The following is a 22,841-nucleotide window of genomic DNA, read 5'->3' as shown; positions in this document are numbered from 1 at the left end:
TCAGAAGTGTAATCACTGGATCATATGATATATTGATTTTTTATTCTGCAACTTTACTGAACTGCTTTATTAGTTCTAACTGTTTTCTTGTGGAATATTTGGGGTTTCCTAATGTAATATCATCTTAGCTGAAAATAGAGACAATTTTATTCTTCCGTTCCAGTTTGAATGCCTTCAATTTCTTTTCCTTGTCTAATTCCTATGACTAGAACTTTAAGGACTATGCTGTATAAAAATTGTAAAAGGTGGCATTCTTGCCTTTCTCATGACCTTAGAGGAAAAGTTTTCAGGTTTTCACCATTATTTATTGTGTTAGCTACGAGCTTGTTATGGTATTTATTATGAAGAGTTACTTTCCCTCTATATCAACTTTGTTGGGAGTTCTCATCAAGAAAGCATGTTGAATTTTAGGAAATGCTTTTTCTGCATCTATTGAGATTATCCTACGATTTTATCCTTCATGTTTTTAATGTGGTGTATCACACTGATTGATTTGCTGATGTTGAATTACTTGTGCATGCCTGAAGTAAACCCCCTTGATCACTATATATGCTCCTTTTGATGTATTGTTGAATTTGGTTTCCTCATTTTTCGTTGAAAAATTTTGCAGCTATATTCATCAGAGATATTGCCTGTGGATTTCTCTTCCTCCAGTGTCTTTGTTTCTGGAATTAGCATAATACTGGCCTCATAAAATGAATTTGGAAGTATTCCCTCCTCTTCAATTTTTTGGAAGAGTTTGAGAAGGATTGGTATTAATTCTTCTCTAAGTGTTTGATTGAGTTCATCGGTGGAGCCATCTGGTCCTTGACTTTTGTTTGTTGGGAAGTTTTTGATTACTGATTCAATCTCCTTTCTAGTAATTGTTTTTCTACTTGTTCATGATTCAGTCTTAGTAGGTTTTACATTTCTAGAAATTTATTCTAGATTGTCTAATTTGTTGGCATATGATTGCTCATAATAGTTTTTTGTGATCTTTTGTATTTGTGTGCTATCAGTTATAATGTCTCCTATTTCATTTCCAATTTTATTTAAATTCTCTATTGTTAATGTTAAGTCTAGCTAAGTGTTTGTCTATTTTATTTATCTTCTCAAAAAACAGCTCTTACTTTAATTGATCATCTCTGTTTTCTCTTTAGTGTCTATTTCATTTATCTCCTCTCTCATCTCTGCTATTTCTTTCCTTCTACTCACTTTTGGCTTAGGCTGTTCCTCTTTTTCTAGTTCCTTGAGGTGTAAAGTTATGCTGCTTATTTGAAATCTTTTTTCCCCCTATTGTAGGTATTTTTTGCTATGAATGTCCGTCTTAGAACTGCTTTTGCTGCCACCCAGAAGTTCTGGTATGTTGTGTTTGCTCTTTCATTTTTCTCAAAATATTTTTTAATGTCTCTTTTGATTTCTTTTTTGGCACAATGGTTGTTTGGCAACATGTTTAATCGCCACTTATTTGTGAATTTTCCAGTTTTCTTCTTGTAATTGATTTCTAGTTTTATATCATTATGATCAGAAAAGATACTTTATATCATTTCAATCTTAAATTTATGAAAACATTTTTGTGGCCAAACGTATGACCTATCCTGGAGAATGTTCCATCTGTACTTGGGAAAAATGTATGTTGCACTGCCATTGGATATAAAGTTCTTTGAGTATCTGTGAAGTCCATCTGGTCTAATGTGTAGTTTAAGCCCAATGTTTCCTTGTTCATTTTCTGTCTGGATGCTGTATCCATTGTTGACAGCATTGAAGTCCCTACTATCACTGTGTTATTTTCTATATCTTACTTCACATCTATTAATATTTTCTTTGCATATGTTGGTGTTCCTATGTTGGGTGCATATATATTTACAATTGTCATATCTTCTTCATGAAATGACCCCTTTATCATTATATAATGACCTTCTTTGTCTCTTGAAATTTTCTAACTTAAAACTATTTTATCTGATAGAAGTATAGCTACTCCTGCTTTCTTTTGGCTTCCATTTGCATGGAATATCTTTCTCCATCTGTTCACTTTCAGCCTATGTGTTTCCCTAAAGCTGTAGTATGTCTCTTTTAGGCTTTACATAGTTGGATCTTTTTTTTTAATCCAGGTACCCTCTATATCTGTTAGTTGGAGAATTTAGTCCATTTATAGATAAAGTAACTATTGATATGTATGAACTTAATATTGCCATTTTGTCAATTATTTTCTGGCTGCTTTGTAATTCTTTGTTTCTTTCTTCTTCTCTTGCTCTTTTCCTTTGTGTTTTGATGATTTTCTGTAATAGTATATTTAGATTCCTTTATCTTTATCTTTTTTATTTCCACTATAGGCTTTTTTTTTGTGGTTACCATGAGGTTTACAGAAAACACATTTACCACAGTCTATTTTAAACTGATAATAACTTCAAAGCACATGAAAACCCTACATTTTTACACTCTCCTTACACACATTTTATGTTTTTGATCTTTTTTTTGTTTGATGAGGAAGATTAACCCTGAGGTAACATATGTTGCCAATATTCCTCTTTTTGCTTGAGAAAGATTGTCCCTGAGCTAACATCTGTGTCTTTTGTTTGTATGAGAAAGTCTTTATCTGTCCTTCATCTCTAAAGGATAGCTTTGCCAGATATAAGTATTCTGGTTGACATTTTTTCTTTCAATATTTTACTGTATCTTCTAACTCTCTCCTGGTCTGCAAAGTTTCTTTTTGGAAATTTACCTGTAGTCTCAGGGTGGGGTGGGGATATAAAAGTCATTGTATGCGATGTGCCACATTTCTCTTGCTGCTTTTAAAGTTCTCTATGTATTTCACTTTTGACAGTTTGATTACAATGTGTCTTGGTTAGCCCTTTTTGTATTCAACCTGTTTGGGGTCCTTTGGGCCTCATGAATCTGTATACCCATTTCTCTCTCCAGTTTGGGAAGTTTTCAGTCATTATTGCTTTAAATAGACTTTGTATCCCTTTCTCTTATCCTTCTGGGATTTCCATAATACATACACTGTTGTTTTTTTAAGCTTTCTTTATTCTTTTTCATTCTTTTCTTTTTGCTTCTCTGACTGGATAATTTCAAATGACCTATCTTCTAGTCACTGCTTCTTTCTTCTACCTGGCCTAGTCTTCTTGTTGAAACTCTCTAGTGAATTCTTCATTTCTGGAATTATGTTCTTCAGCTCTAGGATATCTTGATTTATGGCTTTGTTCTTTTAGTAGTTTCTACTCATTTGTTGAATATCTCATTTTATTTATGCATTGCATTCTTAACTCCATTTAGTTGTTTATGTGATCTTGTAGTTCACTAAACTTCTTTAACTTTGTTATTCTGAATGCTTTGCCATACAGTTAATCTATCATTATTTCTTTAGCATCAGTTATTGGAGTTTTATTAGTTTCCTTTGGTGGTATCATAATTAGCTTATTCTTTGTGATCCTTGCATTGCTATCTGCACATCTGAGCAGATGGTCTCTTTTTCTAAATTTTACAGGTTTGCTTTGGCAGAGATAATCCTTCATCAGTCAGCTTAGCTTGGAGTTCTGGATGGGTCAGCTGATAGCCTCCTTGGGAAGATGGGGTTTGCTATTGGAATCTCTATGCAGGGAAGGCCATTGATTGAGAACTGAGGTCAAGGATGTGGATGCTGCTTACTGGGAACTGTATGATAGGCCTGTTGACATGGTTCTTGACCAAGCCTTGCTTTAGGATGGACTCTGTGGTTGCCCAGATTCTCTGCTCAGGTTTCCTAGTCAGGTGGGATTGGGTACTATATCTGCAGTTGGGAAAGGTGTCAGTTTACTTCTTTGCCTGGGAGAGAGCATAGAAGAGGCTTCACAGTCATTATGTCTTGATTACTGTGGATCCAAATCAGGCAGAACTGTCCCCCAATCTCCCCAGCAAGATTGGTAGAGTCTCTACTTGGTTGCTGATGTAAGCTGGGATGTATGATTTGTGTATATATTCCTGTGGGCCTTGATTAGTCTTTTTGGTGAGAGAGGGCTAGAGGCTATATTCAGCCATAGAAGGGTCTCCAAATTGGCTTCCAAGCCCAGACTGGACCATAAAACTGGCTCCACAGCTTGTATAGCTCATTTGCTAGGAACCCAAATCAGGCAGAATTATCTACCAAGCTCCCTGGGGAGACAGAACCACCAGTTCAACACTGCAGATATGCAGAGTGGCTGGCTAGATTCTCTTCAGTGCTGCTAAATGGCAATGTAGGACGGGTTATGCAGTTTCCTGGGTGTTCTGATTAGGCTTCTGGTCTGCACAGAACTAGGGTCTATATTCAACAATAGGCAGGACTATGAATTTTCTTCCTTTCCCAGGCAGGGTAGTAAAACAAGCTCTAAGACCTGTATGGTTTGTTGGCTATGGGCTCAAATCAGGCAGAACCGTGCACCAAACTCCCTGTCCATACAGGGCCATCAGCTCACCTCTGTAGATGGGCAGAGTTTCTGGCTGTGCTTTCTGCTCAAGTGCCACAATAAGCGGGGGTATGGAGGGGCCTACACCACTTCCTGGGTGTTCTACTTAGACTTCATGTTGAGTTGGGCTGAGGACTATAGTCAGCATTAGATGGGGCTACAAATTTGCTTTTCTTCCCAGGCAGTATGATAGAAGAGGCTCCAAAGCCTGTACTGCTCCTTGGCTATGGGCTCATATCAGTCAGGACTGTGCACCAAGCCCCTGGCCAGATGATGTTACCAGTATGGCTCTGGAGATAGACATCAATACTGACTGATATCTCTACACAGGCACTGATGCAAGGAGAAACTCAATCAGCTGAGATCTGAGCACTGGTGTCTGTTAAGTCTTGTGCTCCCTTCTCTGTCCCAATCCAGTCTCCAGTAGTCAAGCCCTGCAGATTCCCTGTGATCCTGTGAGAACTAAGTGGGCCTCCTAGGAAGCATCCTGCAACATTGGTGGAGCTGAATCCTCACCTTTGGTTTCCTTTTCCCACTGGTGTAACCACAGGCTCAGAAAAGCTCTCTCAGTGCAGCACTGTACCAACCTGCTGGAGGTACAATACAGTCAGAGTGTAGCCATTCTTCTTACCCTTCTAATGTCATCTTTCTCAGTATCTGTGGTTCAGGGGCATGCTTAAGCCTCAACCATGTGTTCTGGGATTTTCACAATGGTGTCTTGTCCAAGGATAATTGCTAGTTGGTCTTCTTGTCAGGAAGACTGAAGTCAGGAACAACCTATGTTTCATCTTGATGACATCACTCTGACTGATTTTTGATTTTTGAAGAGCCTTGCATTCTTGGGACAAATCCTCTGTCATGGTTTATATAGCTTGTAATATGCTGCTGAATTGGGTTTGTCACATCTATTATCACGAGGGGTATTGGTCTGCAGTTTTCTTTAATTTTTTTCTAACTTTGGTATAGCAGTAATCATGGCCTCACAGAATGAATTAGGAAGTATTTTCATTTTCTTGATTTTTCTGGAAAATTTTGAGAAGAATTGGTGTTATTTCTTCTTCAGATGTTTGGTAGAATTCATCAGTGAAGTCATCTTTTTCTGAGATTTCATTTTTGAGAGTTTTTGTATTTGAGAGTAGAGTATTATTGATGCATTCTCTTCACTTGTTATTGGCCTCTTCTGACTTTCTTTTTCTTGTGTCAGTTTTGGTAGCTTCTGTATTTCCAAGAATTTTTATATTTCATCTAGGTTATCTAATATGTTGGTGTGCAGTTGTTCATAGTATTTATTATAATCCTTTTTATTTCTTTAAGGTCAGTAGTAATGTCTCCACTTTTATTTCTGATTTTAGTAATTTGAATATTCTCTCTTTATTTCACAGTGAGTGTCTAAATGCTCATCATTTTTGTTGATATATTAAGAGAATCATCTTTAGGTTTTCCTGATTTTCTCTGTTACTTTTTTATTACGTGTTTTTTATTTCTGTGTTTTTATTTGTTTGATTGTAATTATATTATTTCCTTTTATTTGCTAGCTTTGGATTTAGTCATACTGTTATTTCTTGTTCATGTGTAAATTAAGTTATTCACTTGATATTTTTCTTCATTTTTAATTTAAGTACTTGCAGCTGTAAATTTCCCTATGAGCATTGCATAAGAGTGTCTTCTTTAATTTCCATAAAATGTAAGTTTTCAAAATTTCTTTCTATTATCGATTTCAAGTGCCATTCCATTGTGTTCAGTGAATGTTTCATGTGATTTCAATCTTTTTAAATTTCTTGTAAGTTTTTTTCTAATATATGGTTTATACTGGAAAAATGTTTCCTATGCAAGTTAGAAGAAGTGTACTCTGCAGTTCTTGGGTGGAATGTTGTTAATTTATAGTGTGGTTCTTATTATTTCCTTATTGATCTTCTCTCTAGTCATCCTATTATTCTAGTGGCGTATTGATATGTCCAGCTATTATTGTAGAACTGTCAATTTCCTCCTTCAGTTGTGTCAATTTTTGCTTCATAAATCCTGGGGCTCTGTTTTTAGGTATATTTATATTTATAATATTTGTGTCTTAATGAACTGACTCATGTCAAGATATAATATCCTTCTCTGTCTCTTCTAAGAAATTTTCATTTATAGTCTATTTTGTCTGATGCTAGCAAAGCCAACCCAGCTCTCTTTTGGATACTATTGTATAAAATAGCTTTTTCTATTCTTTCCCTTTCACCTATTAGCGTCTTTAGATGTAAGTGGATTTCAAGTAGACAGTATACAGTTGAATAATGTTTTCTTATACATTCTGCCAACTACTTCCTTTTATTAGAAAGTTTAATTCAATTACATTTAAGTAACTATTGTTAAGAAATAAATTACTCCTGCCATTTTGATATTTGTTTTCTATACGTCTCATATTTTTTGTTCTTTACTTCTTCCATTGCTACCTTCCTTTGTTTTTAATTGAGTTTTTTAGTGAACCCTTTGCTTCTCTTCTCATTTTCCTATTAATTATCTAGTGATTATCCTGGGATTACACTTAACAACTAAATTTATAATAACTTAGTTTGAATAGTGCCAAAGTATCTTCAATATTATAAAAACTCCTCTGTTATATAGCTACTTCCTTCCCACTTTATAGTGTTATTGTCACAAATCTTTATTCATTTTGTACCATTACTATAGATTTATAATTACTGTTTTATACATTGTTTTTAAAATCATATAGAATAAATAGGTGTTACAGACCAAAAAATAAAAAATACTTGCTTTTGTATTTACCTATGCAGTTACATTTCTGCCCTTTCCTTAACTCTCCTATTCTTCTGGAACTCTCATTTTGCATTAGTTGGCACAATGGATGGCATCCAATATGTCCCTCAGGCTCTTTTCAGTTTTTCCTCATTCTTTCTTTATGCTCCTCATCCTGGATTACTTCAATTAATCATCTTTAAATTCGCTGATTCTCTCTGTTCAAATCAGTGTTGAATTCATCTAGCACATTTCTCATTTCATTTATTGTGCTTTGCAGTTCTAAAAACACTAGCTGGTCCCTTTTAAAAATTTCCATCTCTTTATTAATACTCCCTATTTGATGAAAATTCATTCTACTAGTTTCCTTTCATTATATGTCCAATATTCCTTTGCCTCTTTAAAAATATTTAAGATAGTTTATTTAAAATATTTGTTTTGTAACAATAATATCTATGCTTTTTCAGAGAGATTTTCTGTCAATTTCTTTATTTTTCCCTTTGAATGCTACAGACTTTGTTGTTTCTTTGCGTGTCTCAATTTTTGTTGAAAAGTGCACATTTGGATATTATAGGTTCATGACAATGAAAATCAGATTCTTCCTTCTTCCCAAGATTTTTTCTTGTTGCCTGCTGTAGGATGTAGTTTTTTACTCAGTGAGTTTTCTAAAATAGTTTTTAAAACTTTATTCTTTGTCAGGTGCAGCGTCTGAAGTCCCTGCAACTTTACTTGTAGTCAAATATTAGTTTGACAGAGATTTCCTTAAACATCACATTTAGGTTATTTTATTTTTGATTCCGCACTCACTTGTAAACCTTCTCCTATTTTCTAGAGTTCTAAAAAAGTTGATTCTGAGAAAGTTTGCTTGATTTTTCAATGTTTTTATAGAGGAGTGGTCCCTTGAAATATTCTAATCTGTCATTTTTCCTGCCTTTCTCTTATAAGAACACTGACTATTATATTTGAGACCCACCAAATAATCCAGGTAAATCTCCCCTCTTAATACCCTTGACTTAATTACACTTGTAAAGCCATTGGAATTATTCACAGATTCCAGGGACTAGGACATGAAATGTTTGGGCATCATTATTCAGTCCCCTACAGAGTTATTTCTCACTTATGCTACTACATATCCCTCACACATGTGTCTGGTGAATCTAGAGCCAACTCTATGTGGTCACTCAAGGATGGTGAAGGCTTCACCATCTATAGCTGCAACTGCTCAAACAGAAGACTCCACAACTATCATGGCAGGAGAAAGATAACAATAGAGTCATGTGTATGTTTCAACTTACCCGGAAAAGAGATGTATCAATTCTTTCTACAATTCACTCTCTACAACTGAAAATACATGTCTCAGCCCACCTATAATGGGAAGGCATCTGTGAGGAAGCAGATGGAATGTTGGAACACTATTTTTGAGACTCATGCTATATCAATGTTTGTAAATAATAGAATATTGTTATTTAACCTTACAGAATACCTGATATGTGTTAGAAATTGTTCTCTGCTTTGTATGTACGTGAACTGATAATCTTCTTGACAATTCTATTGAGATGTAGTGATATTATTATTTCTCTCCTTACAGACAAGAAGCTGAAGTTTGATGAGGGTAAATTACTTTCCTATTTTGAGGCCAAGCCACTTTAGTACACACAACAAGCTTCTCACTGCTACACATGCCTGCAATGGGAAAAGTATAATTCTTCTCGGAAATGTGGGCCAGAAGGGACTATAGAGAGGAAAGAATGAATCTGTCTCCTTTGTTGGGGAAAAAAAACCTCCAGGCCATAACTGTGGGGGTAAAGCAAGTGGGATAAAAAATAAAAATATTTTGCTAAAGAGATTTATTGATACATCTTTGAGAAAGAGCAGAAACAAAAATATAAATTTAATCTAGTTTTAAAAATTTAAAGTACCAAGTGCTGCAAAAATGTGATGAAATTAAAATGTATTTGCTATTGAGAATTCAAATAGGCAAAGCCACTTCCATAAACACTTTGGCAGTTTCTATTCAATTAAGCATATTTACCAAATGACCCAGCAGTCCAACTCGTATGTATATACTCAAAGGTAATAAAAACCTATTTCACACAAAAATTTTAGCCATTGTTTAGATCAGCTTTATTTATAATCACTAAACACTGGAAACTACAAAAAGGTCCTCAACTGAGGAAAGAAACAAGAAAGATATAGAAAGTTCACATTATGGAATACTGCTCAGGTTTTTAAAATTCTGCTATAGATAGAGGTAACAAAATGGGTGGACTCCAACTGAATTATGTTAAGAGAAAGATGCCAGAATCAAAGACTAAGTATTATAGGAATCTAATTAGGGACATTCTTGCAAAGGCAGAATTATATGGGAAAAAAGATAGTTTAGTGGTTATGAGAGGCAGTGAGTCAGAGACAGGGTTGAATATACAGAAGCTCGGGGAAATTTATTATGGGTGATTGTGATAGTGGTTACATGACTATACATAAAAATTAATGATCCAATTATTAGAACTATATACTAAAAATGTACATATTACAGTTTGTTACTTATATATTAATTAAAAATAAAAATAATATGAAATAAAAATACAAAAACATATGTATACACTCAAAATATCCAACTTTTTCACCACACACAGTTTAATTAATTCTTCCCTAGGGAAGTGAGAAGAGAAGCTGTAGATGTTCTCATGAGGGACATCTCCTGAGAGCTCCATGTCTCTATAATTCACTCTGGGTTTCCATGCTTTAGCCTCTGAAATCTAACATGACTCCAGGTGACTCTATTTTGGAGGGACAAGACTTTGATCCTAACCTCTTTGATCATCATGTATTCATCTGAATGTTGATAGTTGTTTGCACATGCAGCCCTTGTCTCAATCTTAAGATTGCCTATGAGCCAGCAGCCATGGCCAATGAAACACTCCAAAGTAAAATTATATTGAGTGACTTTAAAATGATAATCCCTCAGATCACCAAGATGTTTTATATTCCTTATTTGTTATTTACAAATGCAATTCTGTGGATTATGTGGGAGAGGTAATTTTTTTTAATTATGAGGAGGAAAGTCACCCCTCCAAGGGCACAGAAAGAATGCAGGCTAGACTCAGGACTTGAATCCATGTTAATGGTTTTTTCTCCGTCATTATCTGCTTTGGAGACCTCGGAACCTTTGACCACTATTTGAGAGAGCGTCTCTGATAGTATTTATGCATTATTTCTCAGCCAAATTTTTTACTTTCAACACACTGTTCAGGATTGACTGTTAGTTCTCTCCAAGCAGCAAGATAAGCTTCCATATTCAATAAACACTTTTAGTGAAACCTGTAATTTGTGCAAAAGTAGTGGGGTAGCTGTACCTACTATGACGTATTGAGCACAGAAATAGATGTTTTGAACTTTTTTCCTAAAAATTGGAGCTGTGGACTAATGTCAAATGTTACATCGGTAAAAAGGTAGATGATACTTGTGAAACATCATCATGCTGCTCCTCTAACAAAGATAATAAAAAAATAATATAGGTGATGCAAACAATGGTCTTAAAATTACCCCTAATTCAATCACATCTGTCTGTTGAGCAATTTATTGTGCAGAACACTGTTGGAAAAAATAGAGGAATGTATCAGCAACAAGTGGATCTTAGCAGCTCAGTATGGTTAGGGAAATTGAAAGTCACAAAGAGGCTTAAACCACTGTCTCCCCCAGGTGACTGTGCTTGTGCTAAAAGAAGCATTCTCTATCAAAGACTTCATACTATGGGGGAGTATATACATCAAGAAAATTTTCCAGAAAGTCACTGAACAAATAAATGATTAAGTTTCAACAGGAAGGTGAGGGGGACCAGTACTCAGACATGTCATCTTGGACAAGTCATTAAATTTTCCAAATCTCAATTTACAAACACAAAAAATTTAAAAACTGGGGAGATGATCCATAAAGATTCTTCCAGCTCAACAGTTTTTAACTCTATAGATAATTAATATATTAAATTTTGTGGTTAAGCTCATATTTTAGATATGGAGAATCTTGAAATATATATTATTACTGTAATGAAATAATGCACATGATATATAAAAATTTCAATTTCACTGTAATCTTAATTCCACTTCATACTCTTGTACCTTATTTCACTTTGCTACAGGACATCTCATGATTCCTAAATAACATCTATGGACCAACAGGACAGAGTGACACAGTTCATCCTTGTAGGACTAATCAGTATCCCAAAATTGCAGATCCCCATCTTTATAATGTTCACTCTCATTTCTCTCACCAATGTGGTTGGAAATCTGGAGATGATGCTGTTGATTCTCAAGGACTCTCATCTATACACTTTCATGTATTATTTTTTCGGTAACCTGTCTCTGATAGACTTGTTTTACTCTTCAGCCGTCACTCTCACGGTCATGGCTGGGTTTACTACAGGAGACAGGGTCATCTCGTGCAATGCATGTGCTGCTCAGATGTTCTTGTGTGCAGTCTTTGTCACTGTGGAAAATTACCTCTTGGCGTCAATGGCTATGAGCATTACACAGTCGTGTGTAAACCCATATATTACATCACCACCATGAAGACAAGTATGTGCGTGCGTCTGATTACAGTTGCTATGTCTGTGGTTTCGTGAATGCCTCCATCAATACTGGAGACATGTTCCCTCTCTCTTTCTGTGTGTCCAATGTGGTCCATCACTTTTTCTGTGATATTCCAGCAGTCATGGCTCTGCCTTGCTCTGATAGCATGTGAGTGAGCTGGTCCCTGTTTACGTAACCAGCTTTAGCATCCTTTTTGCTCTCATTATCTTGATATCCTACCTATTTATATTTATCACGACCCTAAGGATGCACTCATCTTCAGGACACTAGAAGGCTTTATCCACCTGTTCCTCCCACCTCACTGCAGTCTCCTTCTTCTATGGGACAGTTGTCATTGTTACTTACAGCCCAGCTCCAGTCGTCCGTAGACACAGAGAAAATGGCATCCATGTTCTGTAGTATGATTATCCCCAGGCTCAATTCTGTAGTCTGTCGCCTGAGAAACAGGAAATCAACAGGGTATTCACGAAGGTTCTTTTGGAGTCAAAATTGCCTCTAGATTTGTGATTTTAATGTTGTAGGATTCGCAGCAATCAATTTCATTTCTCTCAGAACTCCTCTATGCACTGAGTCATATTTTTAGGCCCACACTGAAGTTCAGTTCCTGAAGTAATACCCTTTCCTCTTCAAAAGTTTGTTGAGAAATATAATACCTGAATGAGAATGGCCAAGGTGAATCATAAGATGTCTTGTGTTCTGCTTAGCAAAAACCTTGTTAAAGATATTTGACTCATTCACTCATTCTACATGCATTTCCTCTACCACATGCCACTATAAATATACATGTAAAACAGGGACACAAACAGGCCTTTGAGCACAAGTGCATGCCTGTACCTTGTGTGGGTGCTTACATATGGGAATGGGAAATTTCCCATATGTGATGAAATGTGGCTGGGTTTTTATTTTAATAATTTAAATAATTAAATGGAGTATTACACCATAAATTTATGTTTAATATTATGTATTTATTTTGTTGGATAAGTGTTGTAAATGTCCTAATTTGAAAATAAAGTGATAAACTTTTAAATGAAAGTATTTGCTTTTTCACTGACACATTTTATCTAGAGATACATAAATATAGCACCTCAAATAAACTAACTTTTACTTCTTGACTGAGTGATTTTATACAACAAACATGCTCACATTACAATTTTCAAAAGAATAAAAGAGCCAGAGTACAAGAAAAATAGAGGGAAAATAAAAACATTTCTAATTGGAAAATTACTGCATACATACAAATTATAATTAACTGAAATTATTCTAAATGTGCATATAAATATAAACATGACAGTATCTCTCAGTAATAAAGACAATATGCATTCAATATGCTAGTATAATGCACAATCTTTACATTTTTAGTTTTGATTCTTGGGGAGTCCAATACTATACAATATCTACCCACAGGAAGTGCACCAATGTCTAATTTGTTGTCTCTATAAAATAAGAGACTTCAGCATCTCAATATTTGTAAGACTGTGCTTGAATATGCTGATTCTTATGGTGGTACTTGTGAGTAACTATAGTTTAACACAAATATTCATTTTGGTCCTTATAGTAATATTTCTTCTCTTGGAGCCATTTCTGATTATTATTTTAAATGATTCTTTAATTTTAACTATTTCAATAATAATGGCTATTTCAGGTTATGGAAGATTTTCAAAAATAGCACAGAGTGTTTCCATATAATCTAGTGGCAGGCTAAAAATAGCCTGCCAAAGATCCATGGCCTGATGTGTGGAAGCCGTGAATACTAATTTATATGGCAAAAAGGGGACTATTCAGATGTGATTAAATTAAGAATTTTATGATTGGGAGGTTATCCTGAATTATCTGTGTATACCCTTAATAAAATCCCATATGCTCTTATAGGAAGGAGTCAGAGAGGATAGGATTTTGGATCTGGCAGATGCTGGAAGAGGGAGCACCAGAAATCTTTCTTCTCACCTAGACAATTACACTAGCAGAAACTGTCTGATGTAACTATTTTGGAACTCTGGAGTCTGTTGAAGGCTTGAAAATTCCAGGGGAAGACTTGGATGATAAATTATAGTTAATTTTAGTCATTGTCAGCTCTTAGTACAGTAGCACCTACCCATTTCCCACCCTCGGCCACATTTCCCACCCTCGGCCACGTGGTAAGCAGCTGTGCATATGTTCCTGGAACAGCTTGCACACAACTTGCAAAAGCCAGGGTGGGCAAAAAGAACTCTGTCCTCCAAATGCTGGGAATTTGTGCTCTTATTGCTGCTTCTGATCACCGAGGTACAAACAAAGAGGTAGGCAGCCATTGTTGTTGTACCTCCACTATTGTTTTGAGCATGCCCCCCCCAACACTTAGCTGAAGTCACTTCCAAAGGATTTAAAAGGCTAGTGCCTTTTTTATTTCCCCTCTTCAATTTTCACTTTTTTTCCCTCGTAGGAGCCAGACATGAAAGTCTAGGACACTGAAAAACAACTGTACATATAGGGACAATTAGAAAGTGACCACACATGCCCTGGGAAAAGCTCAGAAAAAGCCTGAGAAGACCTTAAGTTTACATGTTAGGCCAATCTTCAGCACAGAGATAGTCTACAACAATCAAAAAAACAGAAAAAATAACAGAAAAGAGCAAACCCTGGGGAATGGGAGAACCTGATGTCCAGAAATACTGCATTATTAGATTCAAATGTCCAGTTTTAAACAAAAATATCATAAAGCATACAAAGAAACAGGAAAGTATGTCCAATTCAAAGGAAAAAAGTTAATCAACATAAACTATCCTTGAAAAAGACATGATGGCAGATTACTATATAAAGATTTTGAAACAATTGTCTTAAAAAAAGCTCAAAAAACTAAAAGAAGATGTAGAGAAAGTCAAGAAAGAACATATGAACAAAACGGAAATATCAGTAAAGAGAAAGCAAACCTAAAAAGAAATTCTTGAGCTAAAGAGAACAATAACAGAAATTAAAAATTCCCTGGAGGGATTCAAAGGAAGATTTGAGCAAGCAAAAGAAAGAATTATCTACTTGAAGACAGGATAATGGAGATTATTGATTCTGAGGAACAGAAACAAAGGACTGAAGAAAAGTGAATGATCCTATAGACCTGAGGCACACCATCAAGCAGACCAACACACACATTGTGCGAGTCCCAGAAGGGGAAGAGACTAAGGGTCAGAAAGGTCATTTGAAAAATAACGATGAAAATCTTGCCAAATTTGATGAAAGATATGAATATAAATATCGAAGTAGCTCAAAGAACTCCAAGTAAGATAAATTTAGAGACCCAAATATTATAATCAAACTTTTAAAAGCTAAAGCCAAGGAGAGAATTTTTTTAAAAATGATAAGTGGAAGATTTTATTCTCATCGAATTCTAGAGAAAACGAAAGTGCTCCCTCAGAGGAACGTTTTCTAAATTAGACAGCAGTCAAAACTTTACAGAATATTACCAATAACAAGTTGTGAAGCTGAAAGAAACTTTCCTAAACTACCAATAATAATTTTAAACATTCCAAGATCCATGCTAAAGACAGAATTATCTTTCTATTTCATTATAGAAAATGATCTTACAAGGTAATTGCCATATAAAGAGGCAATCAAAGAGAACTCAGCAAAGTATATTTTAAAAGGATAGTAAAGGGGGGAAGCACAGAAGAGTTTTAGGGCAATGAAACTCCACTGTCTGATACTATAATGGTGGATGTATGTCATTATAAATTTGTCCAAATGCAAAGAATGTACAACACCAAGAGTAAACCGTAAGGTAAACTATGGATTCTGAGTGATAGTGATGTGCCGATACAGGTTCATCAGTTGTATCAAATGTACCACTCTGTTGAGGAATGTTGATAATGGGGGAGGCTATGCACGAGTTAAGGCAAGGGTTCCATGGGAAATCTCCGTACCTTTTGCTTAACATGGCTGTGGACATAAAACTGTTTTAAAATAAAGTTTATCAAAAAAAGGTTATAAATATGTGTCAGGCAATTTATTAATAAAAATATTTGGATAGTTTCTTGATACAACTTTTTTGGTATTTTTCAAAATTATTTTATTAAGGTCATATTGGCTTATAACATTGTGTAAATTTCAGGTATACGTTATGATATATAAGTTTCTGTACAGACTGCATCTTGTTCACCACCAGTAGTCTAGTTTTGATCTATCACCATACATATGTGCCCCTTTACCCTTTTCACATTCCCCCCACCCCCTTCTCCTCTGACAATCACTGATCTGTTCTCCTTATCCATGTGTTTGATTATCTTCCATGTATGAATGAAATCATATGGTGTTTGTCTTTCTCTGGCTGGCTCATTTCTCTTAGTATAATGCCCTCAAGGTCCATCCATGTTGTTGCAAACGGGACAAATTTGTCTTTTTTATGGCTGAGTAGTATTCCATTGTGTATATATATACTTCATCTTCTCTATCCATTCATTTGTTGATGGGAAGTGGGGTTGTTTCAATGTGTTGGCTACTGTGAATAATGCTGTGATGAACACAGGGGTACATAAATGTTTTTTAATTGTCAGTTTCAAGTTCTTTGGATAAATACCCAAAGTAGTAGGATTGCTGGATCACATGGTATATCTATTTTTAATTTCTTGAGAAATCTCCACACTGTTTTCCATAGTTACTTCACCAGTTTGCATTCCCACCAGAAGTGTATGATGGTTCCATTTTCCCCATATTCTCTCAAACATTTGCTATTTGTTGTCTTGTTAATTATAGCCTTTCTGACAGGTGTAAGGTAATCTCATTGTAGTTTTGATTTGCATTTCCCTAATGGTTAATGATGTTGAACATCTTATCACGTGCCTGTTGGCCATCTGTATATATTCTTTGGAAAAATGTCTCTTAATATCCTCTGGCCACTTTTTGATTGAGTTGTTTGTTTTGTTGTTGTTGAGTTGCATGTGTTCATTATATATTTTGGAAATTAACCTCTTGTCAGATATATCACTTTCAAACATTTTCTCACCTTTGGTGGGTTGTCTATTCATTTTGTTCATGGTTTCCTTTGCCTTGCAGAAGCTTTTTAGTCTGATGAAGTCCCATTTATTTATTTTTTCTTCTGTTTCCCTTGTCTGAGTAGACATGGTATTCAAAAGATGACACGAGGCTGGCCTGGTGGCGCAGCAAAGTTTGCGTGTTCAGCTTTGGCCACCCAGGGTTTACCAGTTCAGATCCTGGGTGCAGACCTATGCACCGCTTGTCAAGCCATGCTGTGGCAGGCGTCCCACATATAAAGTAGAGGAAGATGGGCATGGATGTTAACTCAGGGCCAGTCTTCCTCTGCAAAAAAAGAAGAGGATTGGTGGGGGATGTTAGCTCAGGGCTAATCTTCCTCAAAAAAGAAAAAATGATGATATGAAGACTGATGTCAAAGAGTGTACTGCTTATGTTTTCTTCTAGTAGTTTCAGGTCTTACATTCAAGTCTTTAATCCATTTTGAATTAATTTTTGTATTGTGTAAGATAATGGTCTACTTTCATTCTTTTGCATGTGGCTGTCCAGTTTTCCCAACATCATTTACTGAAGAGACTTTCCATTGTGTGTTCTTGGCTCCTTTGTCAAAGATTAGCTGTCCATAGGTGTGTAGATTTATTTTGGGGCTCTCAATTCTGTTCCATTGATCTGTGTGTCTGTTTTTCTGCAAGATCCATGCTATTTTGATTATTATAGATTTGTAGTATATTTTGAAGTCAGGGATTGTGACATCTTCAGCTTTGTTCCTTTTACTCAGGCTTATTTTGGCTATTTGGGGTCTTTTGTTGTTCCATATAAATTTTAGGATTCTTTGCCCTATTTCCTTCAAGAATGTCATTGAGATTTTGGTGGAGATTGCATTAGATAACCTGGACAATTTAACTATGTTTATTCTTCTAATCCATAAGAATAGAATATCTTTCCATTTCTTTATGTCTTCTTCAAGTTCTTTCAATAATGTCATGGTTTTCTGTATATAGTCTTTCACCTCCTTGGTTAAATTTATTCTTAGGTATATTATTCTTTTCTGTTGCAGTTATAAATAGGATTATGTTCTTGACTTCACTTTCTGCTGGTTCGTTGTTAGTGTATAGAAATGCAACTGATTTTTGAATATTGACTTTGTACCCTGCAACTTTGCTGTAGTTGTTGATTATTTCTAATAGTTTTCTGGTGGATTCTTTATGGTTTTCTATTTATAGAGTCATGTGATCTGCAAATAGTGAGAGTTTTACTTCTTCCTTCCCAATTTGGATACCTTTTATTTCTTTTTCTTGCCTAATTGCTCTGGCCAAAACTTCCACTACTATATTGAATGAGTGGTGAGAGTGGGAACCCTTGTCTTTTTCCTGTCCTCAGAGGAATGGCTTTCAGTTTTTCACAGTTAAGTATGATGCTGACTGTGGGTTTTTCATATATGGCCTTTATAATGTTGAGGTATTTTCCTTCTATGCCCATTTTATTGAGAGTTTTTTTTATCATAAATTGATGTTGAATCTTGTCAAATGCTTTGTCTGCATCTATTGAGATGATCATGTGATTTGTATTCCTCATTTTGTTAATGTGGTGTATCACATTGATTGATTTGAGGATATGGAACCATCCCTGCATCCCTGGTATAAATCCCATTCTATCATAGTGAATGATCCTTCTAATATATTGCTGTATTCAATTGGCTAATGTTCTGTTGAGGATTTTTCATTTATGTTCATCAGCGATATTGGCTTGTAATTTTTCTTTTTTGTGTTATCCTTGTCTGGTTTTGGTATCAGGGTAATGCTGGTCTCATAAAATGAATTGGGAAGTATCCTATCCTCTTCAATATTTAGGAATAGTTTGGGGACGGGTAGTAAATCTTTTTTGAATGTTTGGTACAATTCTCCAGAGAAACCATCTGGTTTTGGACTTTTGTTTTTTGGGAGGTTTTTCATTACTGTTTCAATCTCTTTACTTGTGATTGATCTATTCAGATTCTCTGTTCCTTTTGATTCAGTTTTTGGAGGTTGTACAATTCTAAGAATTTATACATTTCTCTTAGGTTATCCAATTTGTTGGCATATAATTTTTCATAGTATTCTCTTATAATCCTTTGTATTTCTGTGGTGTCTGTTGTAATTTCTCCTCTTTCACTTCTAACATTATACATTTTAGTCTTATCTCTTTTTTCTTAGTGAGCCTGGCCAAGGGTTTGTCAATTTTCTTTATTTTCTCAAAGAAACAGGTCTTAGTTTCATTGATCCTCTCTATTGTTTCTCCATCTGGAGAAATAAATATCTCAATAAAGATAAATATGTGGCAAATTATAAAAGCTGGTTTTATTGTAACAATGGTTTTTAACTACAATTCTTATTTTCTACAGGACTTAAGTGATGTACATTTAAAGACAAAAATGATTAATCTTGAAACTAGTATTATTGCAACTTTGGTTTTGTAAATCCAAGTCTTGTTTCTACATAGTTTAAGAGACTCACACATTAAAAAATTATTAGTTAATGCTTTTGGGCACATAAAGTATAAAGAGGTAATTTTGTGGCATGAAAAACTGAAAGCACTGGAAATGAAGATGTAAAAGAACAGTTTTTGTGTGTTATTGAAATTAAGGTGGTATAAATTCAAGTTAGTGTGTTATGATTTTAGATGTTAAATGTAATGACCATGGTAACCACAAAGAAAATAGCTTTAGAAAATATACAAAAGAAATAGCAAGTAGAAAGAAGGAAATAGTAAGGATTAGAGCAGAAATAAATGAAACAGAGAATGAGAAAACAATACACAAAATCAATGAACCGAAAATTGGTTTTTCAAAAAGATAAACAAAATTGACAAACCTTTAGATATATGGACTAAGAAAAAAGAGAAAAGACTTAAATTACCTAAACGATAAATGAAAATTGGGACATTACTACTGACTCTGCAGAAATAAGGATTATATGAGAGTATTATGAACACTTGTACTCTTTTGTTGAATAACCTAAATGAAATGGACAAATTCCTTGAAACGCAAAACCTACCAAGTCTAAATCATGTAAATAGAAAATCTGAATATATGTATAATGATTAAGGAGATTGAACCAGTAATAAAAAAATCTTCTGACAAGGAAAAGCATTGGACTCAATGGCTCCAAGGGTGAATTCTACAGGACATTTAAAGAACTAACACTAATGCTTTTCAAACTTTCCAAAAAATTGAAGCGGGAAGAATATTTCCTAATTCATTCTATGAGGCCAAAATTACCCTTTTATCAAAGCCAGATAAAGATGCTCCAAGAAAAGAAAACTATAGACCAATATCCCTTGTAAACATTGATGCAAAAATTCTCAACAAAATACTAGCAAATGGAATTCAGCAACATATTAAAAGGATTATACTCTATGATCAAGTAAGGCTTATTCCTAGAATGTAAGGATGGTTCAACATATAAAAGTTTACCAATGTAGTATACTCCATTAAGAGAATGAAAGAAAAAAACACATATGATCATCTCAACAGAAGAAGAACTACCATTTCACAAACTTAAAATCCTTTCATAATAAAAATGCTCAAAAGAACTAGAAAAAGAAGAAAACCACCTCAATGTAATAAAAATCATATCTGAAAAAACACAGAAAACACTATACTCAATGCTAAATGACTAGAAGCATTTTCTCTAAGATCAGGAACAAGGAAAGGATGTCTTCACCACTTCTATTCAACATAGTACTGGAAGTCCTATCATGAGCAATTAGGAAAGAAAAAATATGAAGTCATCCAAATTGGAAAGGACAAAGTAAAATTATCTCTGTAGATGATATGATCTTACATGCAGGAAACCCTAAAGATTACACACAAAATAGAAATAATAATAATGTTAGAAATAATAAAAGAATTCATCAGAGTAGCAGGATACAACCTCAATACACAAAAATCAATTGCATTAATATATGCTAGCAATGAAGACTATGAAAAGGAAATTATAAGAGCAATTCCACTTTTAACAACAACAGCAACAAAAAATGTAGAAATTAGCTTAAACAAGAAAGTGAAAGACTAGAACAATGAAAACTATAAAACATTGCTGAAAGAAATTAAAGAAAGCATAAAAGAATGGAAACATTTCACATGTCATGTTCATGGATTGGAAGATTTAATATTGTTAAAACATCAATACTACTCAAAATGATCTAAAGATTAAATGAAATCCTTATCAAAATTGCAATGGGTTTTTTACAGAAATAGAAAATACCACCTTAAAATTCATACAGAATCTCAAAGAAATGCAAATAGTCAAAACAATCTTGAAAAAGAACAAAACTAAAGAACTCACACTTCCTGACTTCAAAAGATACTACAAAGCTGCAGTAAACAAAACAGTGTGGTATTGGCCAAAAGACAGACATACAGACCTATGGAACAGGGCAGAGAGCTCAGAAATAAACCCTCACATGTATGATCAAATGATTTTTTTTATTAATGTTATGATAGATTACAACCTTGTGAGATTTCAGTTGTACATTTTTGTTAGTCATGTTGTGGGTACACCACTTCCCCCTTTGTGCCCTCCCCTCACCCCCCCTTTTCCCTGGTAACCAACGATCAGATCTCCTTATCAATATACTAACTTCCACCTATGAGTGGAGTCATATAGTGTTCGTCTTTCTCTGACTGGCTTATTTCGCTTAACATAATACCCTCGAGGTCCATCCACGTTGCTGCGAATGGGCCAATTTTGTCTTTTTTATGGCTGAGTAGTATTCCATTGTGTATATATACCATATCTTCTTTATCCAATCATCAGTTTCTGGGCATGTAGGTTGGTTCCACGTCTTGGCTATTGTAAATAATGCTGCAATGAACATAGGGGTGCAAGGAACTCTTGGGATTTCTGATTTCAGGTTCTTAGGATAGATACCCAGTAATGGGATGGCTGGGTCATAGGGTATTTCTATTTTTAACTTTTTGAGAAATCTCCATACTGTTTTCCATAGTGGCTGTACCAGTTTGCATTCCCACCAACAGTGTATGAGGGTTCCTTTTTCTCCACAACCTCTCCAACATTTGTCGCTCTTGGTTTTGGATGTTTTTGCCAATCTAACGGGTGTAAGGTGATATCTTAGTGTAGTTTTGATTTGCATTTCCCTGATGATTAGCGATGATGAGCATCTTTTCATGTGTCTATTGGCCATATTTATATCTTCTTTTGAGAAATGTCTGTTCATGTCCTCTGCCCATTTTTTGATCGGGTTGTTTGTTTTTTTGTTGTTAAGCAGTGTGAGTTCTTTGTATATTATGGAGATTAATGATCAAATGATTTTTGACAAGAGTACCAAGATCATTCACTGGGGAAAGGACAGTCTCTTCACCAAATGGTGCTCGGAAAACTTGATATCCACATGCCAAAGAATGAAGTTGCCTGACACCACATATAAAAACTAACTCAAATTGGATCAAAGACATAAAATTAAGACTTACATTATAAAACTGCTAGAAGAAAAAGTAAGACATTCACAACAATGGATTTGACAATGATTTCTTGGATATGACACGAAAGGCAGAGATAAGAGAAGAAAAAATTGACAAATTGGACTTCACAAAAATTTTAAAAATTTGCACATCAAAAGTCACTATCAACAGAGTTAAAAGGCAATCCACAGAATGAGAAGAAATATTTTTGAATTGTATAGCTGATAAAGGATTAATACCCAGAAAACATACAGAATTCCTAAAGCTCGATAACCAAAAAAAAGCAAACAATCTAATTCAAAAATAGGCAACGTCCTTGAATAGACATTTCTCCAAAGAACATATACAAATTGCCAAGAAACATAAGAAAAGATGCTCAAAATCATGAATCATTAGAGAAATGCAGATCAAAACTATAATGAGATACCACCTTGCATCCATTAGAATGGCTACTATAAAAAGAGAAAAACATAAACAAACAAATGTTAGTGGGAATTTGGAGAAATTGGAACCCATTTGCAATGTTGGTGGGAAGGTAAAATGGTAGAACCTCTGTGGAAAACAGTATGGTGATTCCTCAAAAAATTAAAAATAGAATTACTATATGATATAGAAATTCCACTTCTAGGGGTATACCCCAAAAAATTGAAAGCAGAGTCTCAAAGAGATATTTGTACACCCATGTTCATAACA

General features: G+C 34.7%; 1 pseudogene; it reads left to right on the top strand.

The window, feature by feature from the left end:
* The first annotated feature begins 11,308 nt into the window (after nucleotides 1-11,308).
* On the top strand, nucleotides 11,309-15,802 carry LOC123278156 (olfactory receptor 5B2-like; annotated as a pseudogene).
* Nucleotides 15,803-22,841: the final 7,039 nt, after the last annotated feature.

This window comes from Equus asinus, chromosome 17, assembly GCF_041296235.1.
Source record: "Equus asinus isolate D_3611 breed Donkey chromosome 17, EquAss-T2T_v2, whole genome shotgun sequence".
In the NCBI taxonomy this organism is placed as follows: domain Eukaryota; kingdom Metazoa; phylum Chordata; class Mammalia; order Perissodactyla; family Equidae; genus Equus; species Equus asinus.
The sequence above is the reverse complement of the archived record's forward strand: the minus strand, read 5'-3'. Positions and strand labels throughout refer to the sequence as shown.